At 38.4% G+C, this 13,600-nt stretch overlaps 1 non-coding gene across 1 annotated transcript; it reads right to left on the reverse strand.

Moving 5' to 3' along the window:
- Window positions 1-1,347: 1,347 nt before the first annotated feature.
- Window positions 1,348-1,452, reverse strand: LOC111759664 (U6 spliceosomal RNA). Its single transcript, XR_002793577.1, has one exon. It is a non-coding gene; the product is annotated as a U6 spliceosomal RNA (small nuclear RNA).
- Between the last annotated feature and the right edge of the window lie 12,148 nt (window positions 1,453-13,600).

A 13,600-nucleotide genomic window follows, 5' to 3' on the forward strand; every position in this document is an offset into this window, starting at 1 on the left:
TTTTTGGCCTCTTTGTTAGAGCAGCTTCCTCTTTACCCTAACTAATCTAGTCAGGGAACTAAGCAGGATATTTACCTTTATAGGTTCCCTTTAGAATCCACTATTACAGTCTATGACAGAAAGCTTGCCATGACAAAGGTCATTTGAGAATCAGGAGAGAACTATGAACACCAGATAAACACCAGATGAGTAAAAGGGATTTTACCAAACTCTCTCTCAGTCTTCCTCCTCCTCTAACTCTACTAGAAGGAGCCAGAGGCAAAGTACAGGGTAGAGGTAGACATTGAATCAGGAGCATATCAAACCAAGAGGGCCCTACTGCCCTTGGTGAGAGAGAGGGTAGGGAAGCTTTCAATCGGATAAGGAAACTTAAATTTAGACTGGTTTAAATTATGAGTTTCATACAAGATGTCACGCAGAAGGGTGAATGGTATATCTACAAAGTCAGTAGGGACAGAAAAATAAACCAGTTTTCTAATTGTACTCTCCCAAGTTGAGTACATCCAATAAAGCAAATGTACCAAGTATCCAAAAAGCAGAGCAGATAAACTGCAAATAGGTAAGTATAAATGAAATATCTTCTTCCACTAATATTTAGCTGTTATCAAAACCTAGCCAATCTAGGGAAGCAGACTTGACCCAATGAATAGGGTGTCCGCCTACCACACACGGTTCAAATCCCGGGCCTCCTTGACCTGTGTGGAGCTGGCACATGTGCAGTGCTGATGCGCGCAAGGAGTGCCCTGCCACGCAGGGGTGTCCCCCATGTAGGGGAGCCCCACGCACAAGGAGTGTGCCCCATAAGTAGAGCTGCCCAGTGCAAAAGAAAGTGCAGCCTGCCTAAGAATGGCACCGCACACACTGAGAGATGACACAACAAGATGACGCAACAAAAAGAAACATAGATTCCCGGTGCCGCTGATAAGGACAGAAGCAGTTACAGAAGAATACACAGCGAGTGGACACAGAGAACAGACAACTGGGACGGGGTGGCGGGGGGGGGGGGGGGTAAATAAATAAATAAATCTTTTTTTTAAAAAACCTAGCCAATCTAATTAAGGTTCCTCTTACCCTATTTTGAGAGATTTTAAATTATTTTTTTTTTCAGAGAACTTGTAGATATAGACAGAAAAATCATATAAAAAACATAGAGTTCCCATAAATACCCCGCACACATCCAGCTTTACCTATTATTAACACTTGGCATTAAAGTGGCTCCTTTAAATCAACAGATGAAACAATATTATTATAAGTATACTACTATACTCCATAGTTTACATGAAGCTTCACTGTGCTGCCCAGTTCTGTGGTTGTTTATATTATTATTTTAATTCTAGTTACATATGTACAACCTAAGGAACACTTTGTGGCATGCATATCATCCTTGCATAGGGTCCATGGGAATCTTTTCTGTATCATTTCAATCTTAGGCATGTGCTGCCAAAATGAGCAAAGCCCTTACCCTGTTTCAAGTACAATCTTTTATAATACTTCCCTCATAGACACTTGCTAGAATTCTGAGCTCTGTTTGCAGATACCAATTATTTAATCTACCAAGTACTACTTTGCAACTACTAAAAAAATTCAGAACCCTTTTCCACAGGGGTTGCCTCATTCTCCTTGACAGAGATTGTTTCTCTCTCAATAATTAAGTAATGAGCTTCTCTATGAATAATAGAGAATGCCTAGCATCTCATCTTCCTTTATCTATTGAAGTCTGAACAGCTCAGGATAATAATGGAAATATGGATATCATCCTTTAGAATAATTCCTCCATTTTTAAAAATTGTTGGCAGGTTTGTTTTGTTTCATTTTTGTTTTTATAAAGCTTTGATGCAAAAACTATTAGAGTATTTTTAAAGAACTCTTTTCAAGTTACATAGTTATTTCTCACAAACTGCTATTGCTTAGATGAGTTTTCCTCCACTTAATTCCCACTAAAATTCAGTAATACTATTTTTTGTCTGGAGAGTACAGGTGTTGTGGGGTAAACAGACTGGAACATTTAAAGTATTCATTTTCCTTGGATCTCACCCTACCCATTATAAACCTAAAGGATAGGGTATTTCCTTTTGAAAACAAGAAAGCAAGGATGGAATGATATATTTTTTAAAGACCTTGAGAAAAGCATCTAACTCACAAATGTCATCTGTGAAAACACTTTAATCTCAGTAAAAGCTCAAAATCCCTGAAAGATAATTTTTTTAAAATGACCCACTTCTAATTCACCTAGGGTTTACATCGTCAATCCATATCAAAAATCCCACATGCTGGTTGTTGCCTCTGTGCCAAATGGGATATCCATCCCCCTGTCTGCTCTGTCCTCCTGTCCTATGCTGTGAAATCCTGCGTCACATCTCTGGTGGCTCATGAGTCTGCTCTCCCTCGTGGCCCTTGAGGCTTTCTCCTGGGACTCCTCTAAGGAAGACTGAGATGAAGAACCAGTCTAAGACCAACAGCCTGAGCACAGTGGCAGCCTCTGAGCTTCCCAAGGGCTGGAACCAAGTGTTATTCAGCTCTGTATTTCATAGTCCTAGCATAGCAAGTACGAATCAAAGATTTTTGTTTTGTTTTGTTTTGTTTGCATTGACTGCGTAGTTGCATGAAGATGAGGAAAAGAAAATTTATTTTCTCTAACAACAGAGAGCCCACTAATACCGCCTGGACTTCAGATGTTCACTGTAGAGCAACCAGACAGCTGCTAGGGAAGGTAAAACTCACAGGTTTCTCACCACCCCCACCCCACCCTGGCGCACCATCAAGGCTGCTCCCCAGTATGGGCATTTGGTTGACCTCAACAGATGCTGAGAAGAGCAGGGGCTGGGCAACCCCAAACAACCCAAACGTAACTTGCTCAAGAGTCTGTCTGCATGGCTAGATGCAACCCAGAAGCTGTCCCGGATCACTAGACGAACCTGCCAGTTCCAAAGGACCAGTCTTTCAAAAATCTCTCATTTAAATTAATGAGGCAATTTATAAGCAACATAGGGAAGACAGAAAGAAAGACGGGCTGGGGAGTGCTGCTTCAGCCCTTTCGATGGGGTCCACTCTGCACACCATCACCCACCCTCCGCAGGTGCGCTCTCCATTGACTTGGAAAGGCTGTTATCCTGCACGGGAAGGCCCTGGAAGTTTTCTTGGCCCACTGCCATTCATTACCAGGAAGAAAAATCACCTTCTTATTTTGAAGCTCTTTGTTTCATCATGGCCCATTGGCCATGACTGATGTTGCTTTAAGTAGAACAGTTAAACTGCTTAACCTGAGCAGGCCTTCTACATAGAAAGTGCCTGCTAGGGTCAAGATGAAATCCAGAGGAGGCAGAAATGGGACAGGACAAGAGGTGACCTTCTTTAAACTCTTACCACCTTTCTAATAGCTAAAGATCCTGCTCTCCAGATACAGATGTTTTATAATTTTTTTACAAAAAATGACCAGGAAATCAGATCGGTATTTACATATACCCTAAATATTCCACAATACAGTTGCTGTCTATATACTTTAAAAACTGAGGTCACATCCATGGTCAGGAATATAGAAATTATTTCCATGGTAAATAATAAATACATTATTTTATATTTCACTTGTTAGACCTCTCATTAAAACATACCTTTAAAAAAACCTAACAGGGAAGCAGATGTGGCTGAACTGATAGAGCTCTGTCTACCATATGGACAGTCCAGGGTTCGATCCCAGGGCCTCCTGACCCGTGTGGCAAGCTGGCCCATGGGTCATGACGCAACAAAAAGAGACACAGATTCCAGTGCCACTAATGAGAATACAAGCAGTCACAGAAGAACACACAGTGAATGAACACAGAGAGCAGACAACTGGGGGGTGGGGCAGGGAAAGGGAGAGAAAAACTAAAAAATAAATCTTAAAAAAAATAAAATAACTGGAATATATTGAAAAAGAGATTGGACTTTAAAGTGATGGTGTTAGGTTGTTTTGTTTTGTTTTTTAAGATTTATTTTATTTATTTCTCTCCCCTTTCCCCATTGTCTGCTCTCTGTGTCCATTTGCTGTGTGTTCTTCTGAGTCTACTTGCATTATCCGGTGACTCTAGAAAACTGCATCTCTTTTTCGTTGCGTTGTCTTGCTGCATCAGCTCTCCGTGTGTGGCGCCATTCCTGGGCAGGGTGCATTCTTGTGGGGCACACTCCTTGCGCATGGGGCTCCCCTATGTGGGGACACCCCTGCATGGCAGGGCACTCCTTGCACACATCAGCACTGCGCATGGGCCAGCTCCACACAGGTCAGGAGGCCCTGGGTTTGAACCTTGGACCTCCCATGTGGTAGGTGAATGCCCTCTCCTTTGGGCCAAATCTGCTTCCCTCCAGTTATTTTAAAAACACAGTTTACTGGGAAGCGGACTTGGCCCAGTGGTTAGGGTGTCTGCCTACCACATGGGAGGTCTGCAGTTCAAACCCTGAGCCTCCTTGACCCTTGTGGAGCTGGCCCATGCGCAGTGCTGATGCGCACAAGGAGTGCTGTGCCACACAGGGGTGTCCCCACGTAGCGGAGTCCCACGCGCAAGGAATGAGCCCTGTAAGGAGAGCCGCCCAGTGTGAAAGAAAGTTCAGTGTGCCCAGGAATGGCACCTCACACACAGAGAATTGACGCAGCAAGATGACTCAACAAAAAGAGACACAAAATGCTGTGCTGCTCACAACAGAAGAGGACAAAGAAGAACACGCAGCAAAATGGACACAGAGAACAGACAACTGGGGGCGGGGGAAGGGGAGAGAAATAAATTTAAAAATTTTTTAAATTAAAAAAAAAACAGTTTACTGGTTACTCCAGCCACAATATTCTTTTAACAATTTCTTTCTTACAGAGCATTTTGTGGTTTTAAATAAGATTCTGTACTCTTAAATAAGATACTACCTTCTGTTAGGGATTGACTCGTGTCTCCCACAAAAAGCCTGTTCAGGTCCCAACCCTGGTTCTGTGGGTATGAACCCGCTTGTAAATAGGACCGCTGTAATTGTTATGAAAGTGCACTCAGCTGAATGAGGGTGGGCCTTAATCCAATGTGGCTGAAGTCCTTATAAGCAAAGGAAAGGAGGCACAGAGAAGGAAGACACAGGGAGTAGCTGATGCCAGAAGTCAACAGAAACCAGAAGAGAAAGAAGATGCTACCATATATATTGCCATGTGACGAAAAGCCAAGGAATCCCAAAGAGTACCCGCCAACCTTAAGATACTGGCCACGGGAGGAAGGAAGCCTTAGAGCCTCTGAAACTGTGAGCCAATAATTCCTCTCATTAAGCCAACCCATGGAACCGTATTTTTTATTTTAGCAGCTGGGAAACTAAAAGAGCTTCCATTACAACAAAGTCACTATTTCTCTCAATATACTTGAAATTTATATGATGATGGAACTGAATGAAAGGAGAAGGTTCTCTGTAGTTTATTAACATTTAGCAAACTAGACATCACTTATAAGAACGGCACCTGGCATCTTCCATTAGCTCTGTCACCTAGCACAATTGCAAAGGTTATTGTAATAGTGGCATTTTGAGGGAAAAAACTTAAAGGGGAATTTACTTAAAAATTAGCCCAAGGTGCATGAAGTAAACAATTTTGAAAACCTATACATAGACAGCTAGCTAATAGTTTATTACATTCAATAATTTAGCATGATATGCATGACGGTTTTGACCTCCAAAATAATTTAGCGCCTTGAGCTGAGATTAAATGCAGGACATTAATTTTTCCCTCTGGTTGTCACGCCAACCAAGAGACCCGTCAAATCCATTTAAATAAAGCCTGCATCATGTAATAATATTAAAGGGAATAAAATATTAATATGGGCCTGTGGTAGAACATCGGACAAAAGAGCTGCAGTGAGGAGCCTTTAATTTATTACTCTGACAATCTGTCTTTCCACTGAAACTAGGAGTTAAAGCACCATCTAAGAATTATTTTTCGTGCTATAAGATGGGTCCATTTAAGAAAGATTGAGTTTTCCAGATGCTAAGAAATTTTAGTATCTGCAGGAAAAGAAAGCCATGAGTTCCATTCTAATTGTAGTAATTTGAAGAGATAAACAGAGTACACCTTCCTGGAATCAGCTGTAATGAAAATGAAATCTTAAAAGAGAAAAAGAGACACTATGTCATTAAGTGAGGCTCCATGAGCTTTCCCCCATAATAAAAGCATTTCTAAGTCAATTTGTTATTTACATGCTGCATACATCAAGCTTAGTCAGTACTTCTTCTCTCAAGCACTTTCTGATTTTTACCTCTGATAATTGTTTTTCTGGATCCTTTTCCAAAAGGTTTGAGCTCTGAAGAGTAGAGGTTTTAAGTTCAGACCTTTCAATGCTATATCCTCATTCAGAAAATGATTTCTATGTAAGATCCATATTTATTCCATTTATAGAGTTTGGACTCAATTATGGAGATTATGGAAAGAGATAAACAGTGTGGAAAACCTGTGCAATGCATGCTTTCTTATATTCAAGTAATTGCTTTATTTCGTTGAAAATTTATTTTAAATGCACCAAATATAGTCTTTACTGCTATTCACATTATTTTTTTTTTCAGTTAGGTCACAAACAAAATGAAAGCCAGAGCTGAATTCTTGCTTCCCCATCATCCACCCATAGAGTATTATATCTGTCTGTAAACCAAGGTTCTACTGACTTCCAAGAATCCTCTGTGTGAAGAAGTCAGGCATAAAACAAAGGGCAAAACAGAAATCTGTTTTAAAAGAATCTTTTAAAAAAATTAGAATCAAAGCATTGAATTCTCCAAACAAGACAATTGCTCAGTAATAATCTGATCAGACCTAAAATTACAAATGCAAGAGCTGAAGTTGGAGAGATTACCTTCATGTGGAAAGGGAAAACTGCGCAGCTATGAAACAAATACATAATTTTAGACAACTACAAATCTCTCTTTCTGACCTAGAATGACTGGATAAAGTGCAATGAACTCTATTCCTTTATCTCAAATGGTTGTTGTAAATTTTTAGGCCATTTGTACAAAGAGTCAAAGAATCAGCCAAGTTCTTCATCACTGAAATTCTTGCTTTTATCTATGTTTTAATTTCTACAGAATAAACTTCTTGAATTAACTAATTTGAACCCCAACTATACCGCCATAACTGTGGGGTTGGTAATTAAACAAAATTTGAAAGAAACACCATTTTTATTTCACATTCACCCTCTGATATATACCTGGGGCTCAGGAAGGGTCATTCATGCATTAAATGTTTCTATAGCCTTTTTTCTCATCTGCTGAAAGATCAAAGTGGCATCATCACTATGAGTTGTTTCTCTTCTTTATCAAAATCTGTGACCTACATGGACTTACCCAGCACAACTAATAAGGAGATGACAAAGGACAACACCCATCCTAGGAACAGACAGTGTCTGCAACTGCAAGCAAGATAACTCCATCCATCTGCCCCATGGGATCTGAGCCCCCTCTCAATCAGAAGCAGAGTGGGCATCACCATCCCCAAATCCTCAAGATTGGGGAATGAATAATAATAAAGTAAATATATTATATTATATTATATTATATTATATTATATTATAGACTTATTATTATTCTAGCAATGGAAGAACTCTTATATTGATGTAAAGGCAGTGGCCACCAGATGTTTTGAGGAATGGGAGAGGGAAGAATAGGTGTGATATGGAGGCATTTTCAGGACATGGATTTGTCCTGCATGACATTGCGGGGCAGACACAGGCCATTGTATATTTTTTCATAGCTTTAAAAAACTGTGCAGGACAAAGTGTAAACTCTAACATAAACTGTAGTCCATGGTTAGTAGCAGTGCTTCCATATGTGTTCATCAATTTTAACAAATGGGCCCCACTAATGAAGGACATTTTCGATGTGAAAAAGCAAAGGGGAGAGTATATGAGAATCCCTTATACTTTTTACATAACATACGTGTAATCTAAAGCTTCTTTAAACATTTTTTTAAAATTTAATTATAAAAAAAATCGATGAGAGAGTTTCCCATTAACCTAAGAGAAAAGACAAAAAAAAAAAAAAAGAGATGTAATAAGTTTAAATTATTTGCCCAGATGAAGGCAGAAAATCACAGAATAGAATAATACAAAAAGCACCTCTGTGTCTAAGGGGTCATTAGTTAGTCTTCTGGAACAAAGTCAAGTGCAGAGATGTTTGCATGTGTTTATCTTACCAGGCTGACATCATGAAGATTAACCAAGGTGAGTGTACCCCCTGTTTACAGTATAGATTCCCTTATAAACTTCCAGGCAGTGCTCACAAAGATCTGATCGAGGCTCTAAAAGTCCTAATGGAAATGACATTAGGAAGATCTGGTTCTTTGGAGTGTTTTCCAGGGGACTTTTTCATCAAGTAATAAATATTTGTTAAGACTCTAAAACTCTGTGTACTACAAAGACGGAAAGGTAACGTTCGGAACCCCTGTCCTTAGAGACCTTGCATTCTAAACTGGAGGAAGCGGTAGGGCTACCAGATAATATACAGGACACTCAGTTAAATTTGAATTTCAGATAATGAATAGTTTTTTTGGGATAAGCATATCCCAAACAGTGTATGGGACATAATTGCATTAAAAATTATTCATCGTTTATCTGAAATTCAAATTTAACTGAGCATCCTTTGTTTTTATTTGCTAAATCTGGCAACCCAACAAGGGGGCAGTGATGTGAAAGGCTAAATAAAGATGGAGAACAGCTACCAGCTTACGGTGGCTGAAAGAATGATACCACTTATGGACTATCTATCTGTGCCAAGAACGGAATTGAAACTTACAAAAAAGATGTTCATGTAGCGTGTATGAGCAAATGTGTTCTATTAAGACTTGATAAATACCCAAATTAATAATTTAAAAAGAAAAAAGCCCTGAGTTCTCCAAGCAAGGCAATTGCTCAGTAACTATCAGTAGTAGCTTTATATTTACCCATACGATTACGTCCACCAGAGATCTTTGTACCTTCACTCGCTTCAATCTCTTTTCTATTGTCAATTGTCCTTTCCTTTTGACCTGCAGAAAGTTTTCTAGGGCCACTCTAGTGGGGATGGACTCCCCCAGCTTTAGTTTATCTGGGAATGCCTTCATTGCCTTCTCATTTTTTTTTTTAACAAATCAATGTTACTGATACTCAGTATTGCCAGACTTAGAATTCTTGGTTGGCACTTTTTTGGCTTTCAGCACTTTAAATATGCCCTCCCACTGCCTTCTTGCCTCTATGGTTTCTGGTGAGAAACTGGCACTTAATCCTTTTGAGGCTCCCTTGCATGAGACAAGTTGCTTCTTTCTTGCAGCTTTCAGAATTCTCTCTGTATCACTGGCATTGGAGAGTTTGATTCTATGTCGCAGTATGGGTCTATTTGGACTTATCCTGTCTGGAGTTTGTTGACCATCTTGGATGTGTATATTCATGTCTTCTGTTAAATTTACGAAGTTTTCAGCCGTCATTTCTCTGCCTGTGTTTGCTTAAATGTGTTACGTGACATCCAAATAACAACAATCCCTTGGAGTAGAACCTAAATCTGGACATTTGCATCTGACCTCCATACTGCTCTCCTATACAAAATCTTTATCGTGACTAGATATCAGATATCCTAAATAAGTATCTGTTTTCTTAAAAAGGTTTTGTAAACCACGAGAAATAAACTGAAAATAATAAGCGTTGGATAAGATGTTGAGAAATAGGAACATACATTCACTGTTGGTTGGAATCTAAAATGGTGCAACTGCTGGGGAAAACAGTTTGGAAGTTCCCAAGAAAGTTAGGTGTATCCAAGTTTGAGGTAAATACCCCCAAAGGATTAAAAGCAGGAACCCAAAAAGTTACTTGCACACTGATGTTGATATGGGCATTATTCAAAATTGCCAAAACGGGGAAGCAACCCAAGTATCCATCAAAAGAAGAAAAGATCATCAAAATGTGGTAAATACATACAATGGAATATTATTCAGCTGTAAAAGGCTATGAAGTCCTGATACATGCAACAACATGGATGAAATTGAAGACATCATTTGCATAAATGAGTAAGACACAAAAGGACAAACATTGCAGTATGATCTCACTGACTTAAAATATCAATAATTAGAAGAAGCAAACTCATAGAGTCAGAAATAATACAAGTTACCAGTGGCAAGGGTATGGGTAGGGAATGGAGAAGTAATGCTTAATTGGTACAGAATTTCTGTTTGGGGAGATGTAAACATTTTGGAATTGGATGATTGTGATGGTAGCATAACACTGTGAATGTAATTAACATCGTTGAACTACATATCTGAATGTGGTTTAAGGGGGAAATTTTAGGTTATATATGTGCTACTAGAATAAAATAAATTTTTAAAAAACCATAGGACCAAAAAACCTAAACAGTGAATCCTATTGTGAACTATGGAATATAGCTAATAATATAATGATGATAATATTCTTTTATCAATTGTAACAAAGTACCACACTAATGTGAGGTGTTAATAGAGAAAATTGTGTATGTCTAAGGATAAGGTATATGGAAACTCTCTATTTTCTACACAATTTTCTTACAAACCTACAACTTCTCTAATAAAAAATATTTCAAAAAAAGAAAGCTAGAAAGTGATTACCATAAAAGTCAGGTTAGTAGGTACATTTGGGGAGAAGGGAAATGATAGCAAGTAAGAGAGGATATAGGTGGGGGCACTTCTGACCCGGCAATGTTCTACTTTTTTGACAAATTGGTTAACATAAAAGAACTATCAAACTGTAGAGTCACTGCAAATGTAAGATATTATCAGAAGATATTGGAGATTTTGATTTATTGGTATCTATGACCAGGATGGAAAAAGATATTCAGCATATAATTAATTAAATTATATACTAATATTTGTAGCTAGGAAATATTTTGAAACATTTTTCTATTTTTCCTTTATTGTATTTTTTTCATTTTTTCCCTCTCCAATCAAAGTAATAAGTTAAATGTTTTATTGTCCCAGGAGTTATTTGTGACAGAGTGGAGCAGTAATTGTCTGCAAAAACACTTTTCTTCCTCACTTTTGTCTTCAAAAACTTAATTCCATTGAAAAGACTAGATAATGCCTCTGACAGAAGCATCAAAAGGCAGAAAGTGACTGTTTAAAAAATATAAGGGGTTCAGGAAGAGTAGTGGGGATGACATTTTAAATCTCAGTAAAATTCTACGTTAACAGTGCTTTCTAACACATAATAATATTTATTTTCCTGCTAGGAGAAAGAGTTAACCAATGTATTTCATTATGTTTTGAGATGATAAAGTATTGAAAGTGAAGAAGAGTCACATTTTTGAGAAATGAGAATCCTTTCTTTGAAGGGATAGAAACAAAACGTATTCGGTTTTTTGTTCCAACAAATACTTACTGAGCACCTACTATGTAACAGAATTACAGGCTACACTTTGAGGATACAGCTGCAAGGAAGACATTACAATCCATTTCATAGAGCATACTATCTAATAAAATGTAAACTGAAGTATGAAAACTTTCATAAATAAGCAGTATAAGTAAAAAGCACTGAACATTTTTCAAATACTGCTCATAATCCCACCGCACTGACAGAAGTAATCATTCAACCAAAAATTATTGGTCAGTCAGTCACTGAAATAAGAAGGTGAGTGTTCAAAGATAAATAGAACAAGACCTGTCCTCCCATGGACCTCAGAAATCACGTGTTTTCATTATTGAATATTCTCTCTGTAGTATGCAAATATTAAGTATTTGAAAAACTAAATCAGGCAAATCTAGAAAGAGCTCAGATTCCTTTTAAAGTTAACTCAGGATATCTGATATCTAGTCATGATAAAGATTTTGAGAAGAGCAGTATGGAGTCTAGATGCAAATGTCCAGATTTAGGTTCTACTCCAAGGGATCATTGTTATTGGATGTCATGTAACATCTCTAAGCCTATTGTATCATGTGACAAATATGGACTTCAACAACAACAAAAAAAAACCTCTGCCTTACCTTATCACAGGTTTGTTTTGAGCTTCAAATGAGATAACTGGGAAAATAAAGTGTATGATAAATATTAAAGCAGTCTACAGATGTCAGTTACTGTCAGATGGTTCTGCCTAATTGGATCATTTACTGCTGCAATTTTCTGTCAGGATTAAGTGTATGGACTGTGTACTCAGATTTTTTAGGTTCAAACCCTGGCTCAACCATTTATTAGCTTTGTAACTTTGACCAAGTAATTTAACATCTCTGTACTTCAGTTTCATACTTTATAAAACTTGGGTGATGACAGTACAGTACTTAATCAACAAGACTGTTATACAGACTAAATGAAGTTATCCATGTAGATTACTCAGAATGGTGCCTGTTATGTATAACAATAATGTTAACACAGAAATTTAAGACACGGATTCAATTCCCATACAGGTCAATTAAATTTTCAAATAAATATTCACATATTTCAAATTTTAAAATTCGGTTTGGTGTTTGTAGACTGCTTCTCTTAAAACCTGCTGGTCAAAGCATTCATTTGCGTATTGACTCTGAAGGATGTGAAAGTGTGGATAATAGTGAAAATGTAAGGATTACTACTTTGGGGAATTATTCAGAGCACAAAAGCACATGTATGAGAGATTGTAGACAGTTGCATTCTTCTTATAGAAAAGGTGATGTTTCCACACAGTAGTCAAAGACTGAGACTCGCACTCTTTTATTTCCAGACGAGGGAGATGGGAGGAAAACCAGAGGGGCAGGTTGTCCTGGAACCAAAATGAAGAGGGTGAAGTAGAAGAGAAGGGTCTCCTGGTTCAAATGCTGTTGAGAAATAAAGACAAGACCTGAAAAATAACCACAGAATTTGAAAATATTGAGGTCAGTGGTGATCTTGGATAGACTGATGTGAAGATAAACAAAATGGGGAGAAGTAGAGACAGCTAGTACAGACAAATCTCCCAAAAGCTTTGGCTGTAAACGATAATTATGGAACTATATTGAGGGGTGCGGGGGTTGTTCTTTTTTTAAGGTGTAAGAAGAGTCCGCTTGTATGTTTATGGGAACGATCTGGTACTGAGGGAAAACGGATGAAACAAGGAAAGCAATGCCTCTGGACGTGCTGGAGACGATGGGGTCTTGTGCACGAGCAGAAGAGGTAGAAGGGGCAGGAGACAATGGCAGAGCCTCAGTACAGATCTGCAGGGAGAGGCAGGCAGGAGCCGTCCTGGTTATGAAAAATGAAAACCCGAGAACGTTAAGTGAAAAGGGGAAAGAGGCTTGAGAGTTTTGAAAAGAGGGAAATTATTAAATAGTCATCCAGGAGAGAGCGGAAGAATTACAGGTCTAAGGAAAAATAGTATGACTGCCAACAGCACTAAGGGCCCACTTGAGATTAGTGACCATAAATTTAAATGAAGCACGGGGAGCGGGGCTGCATGTTTTTCTCCAGCAATGAGCAGCTACAAGTACAAGCAGAGAGCACGTAGAGAACGAAGGATTAGAGGACTTCGAAAACAGTGATACTTGTCCAGCATGAGAGACTCCTTTCCCGAACATTCCCAAATTAGTGGTGTCATTTTGGCCAGAATATTGGACTATAATAGTAGTAATTTAAATACAGAATAATAACGAAAGCCATCACCTAAACTAATATAAACTAGACAAATA

This window comes from Dasypus novemcinctus, chromosome 1, assembly GCF_030445035.2.
Source record: "Dasypus novemcinctus isolate mDasNov1 chromosome 1, mDasNov1.1.hap2, whole genome shotgun sequence".
Classification (NCBI taxonomy): Eukaryota; Metazoa; Chordata; class Mammalia; order Cingulata; family Dasypodidae; genus Dasypus; species Dasypus novemcinctus.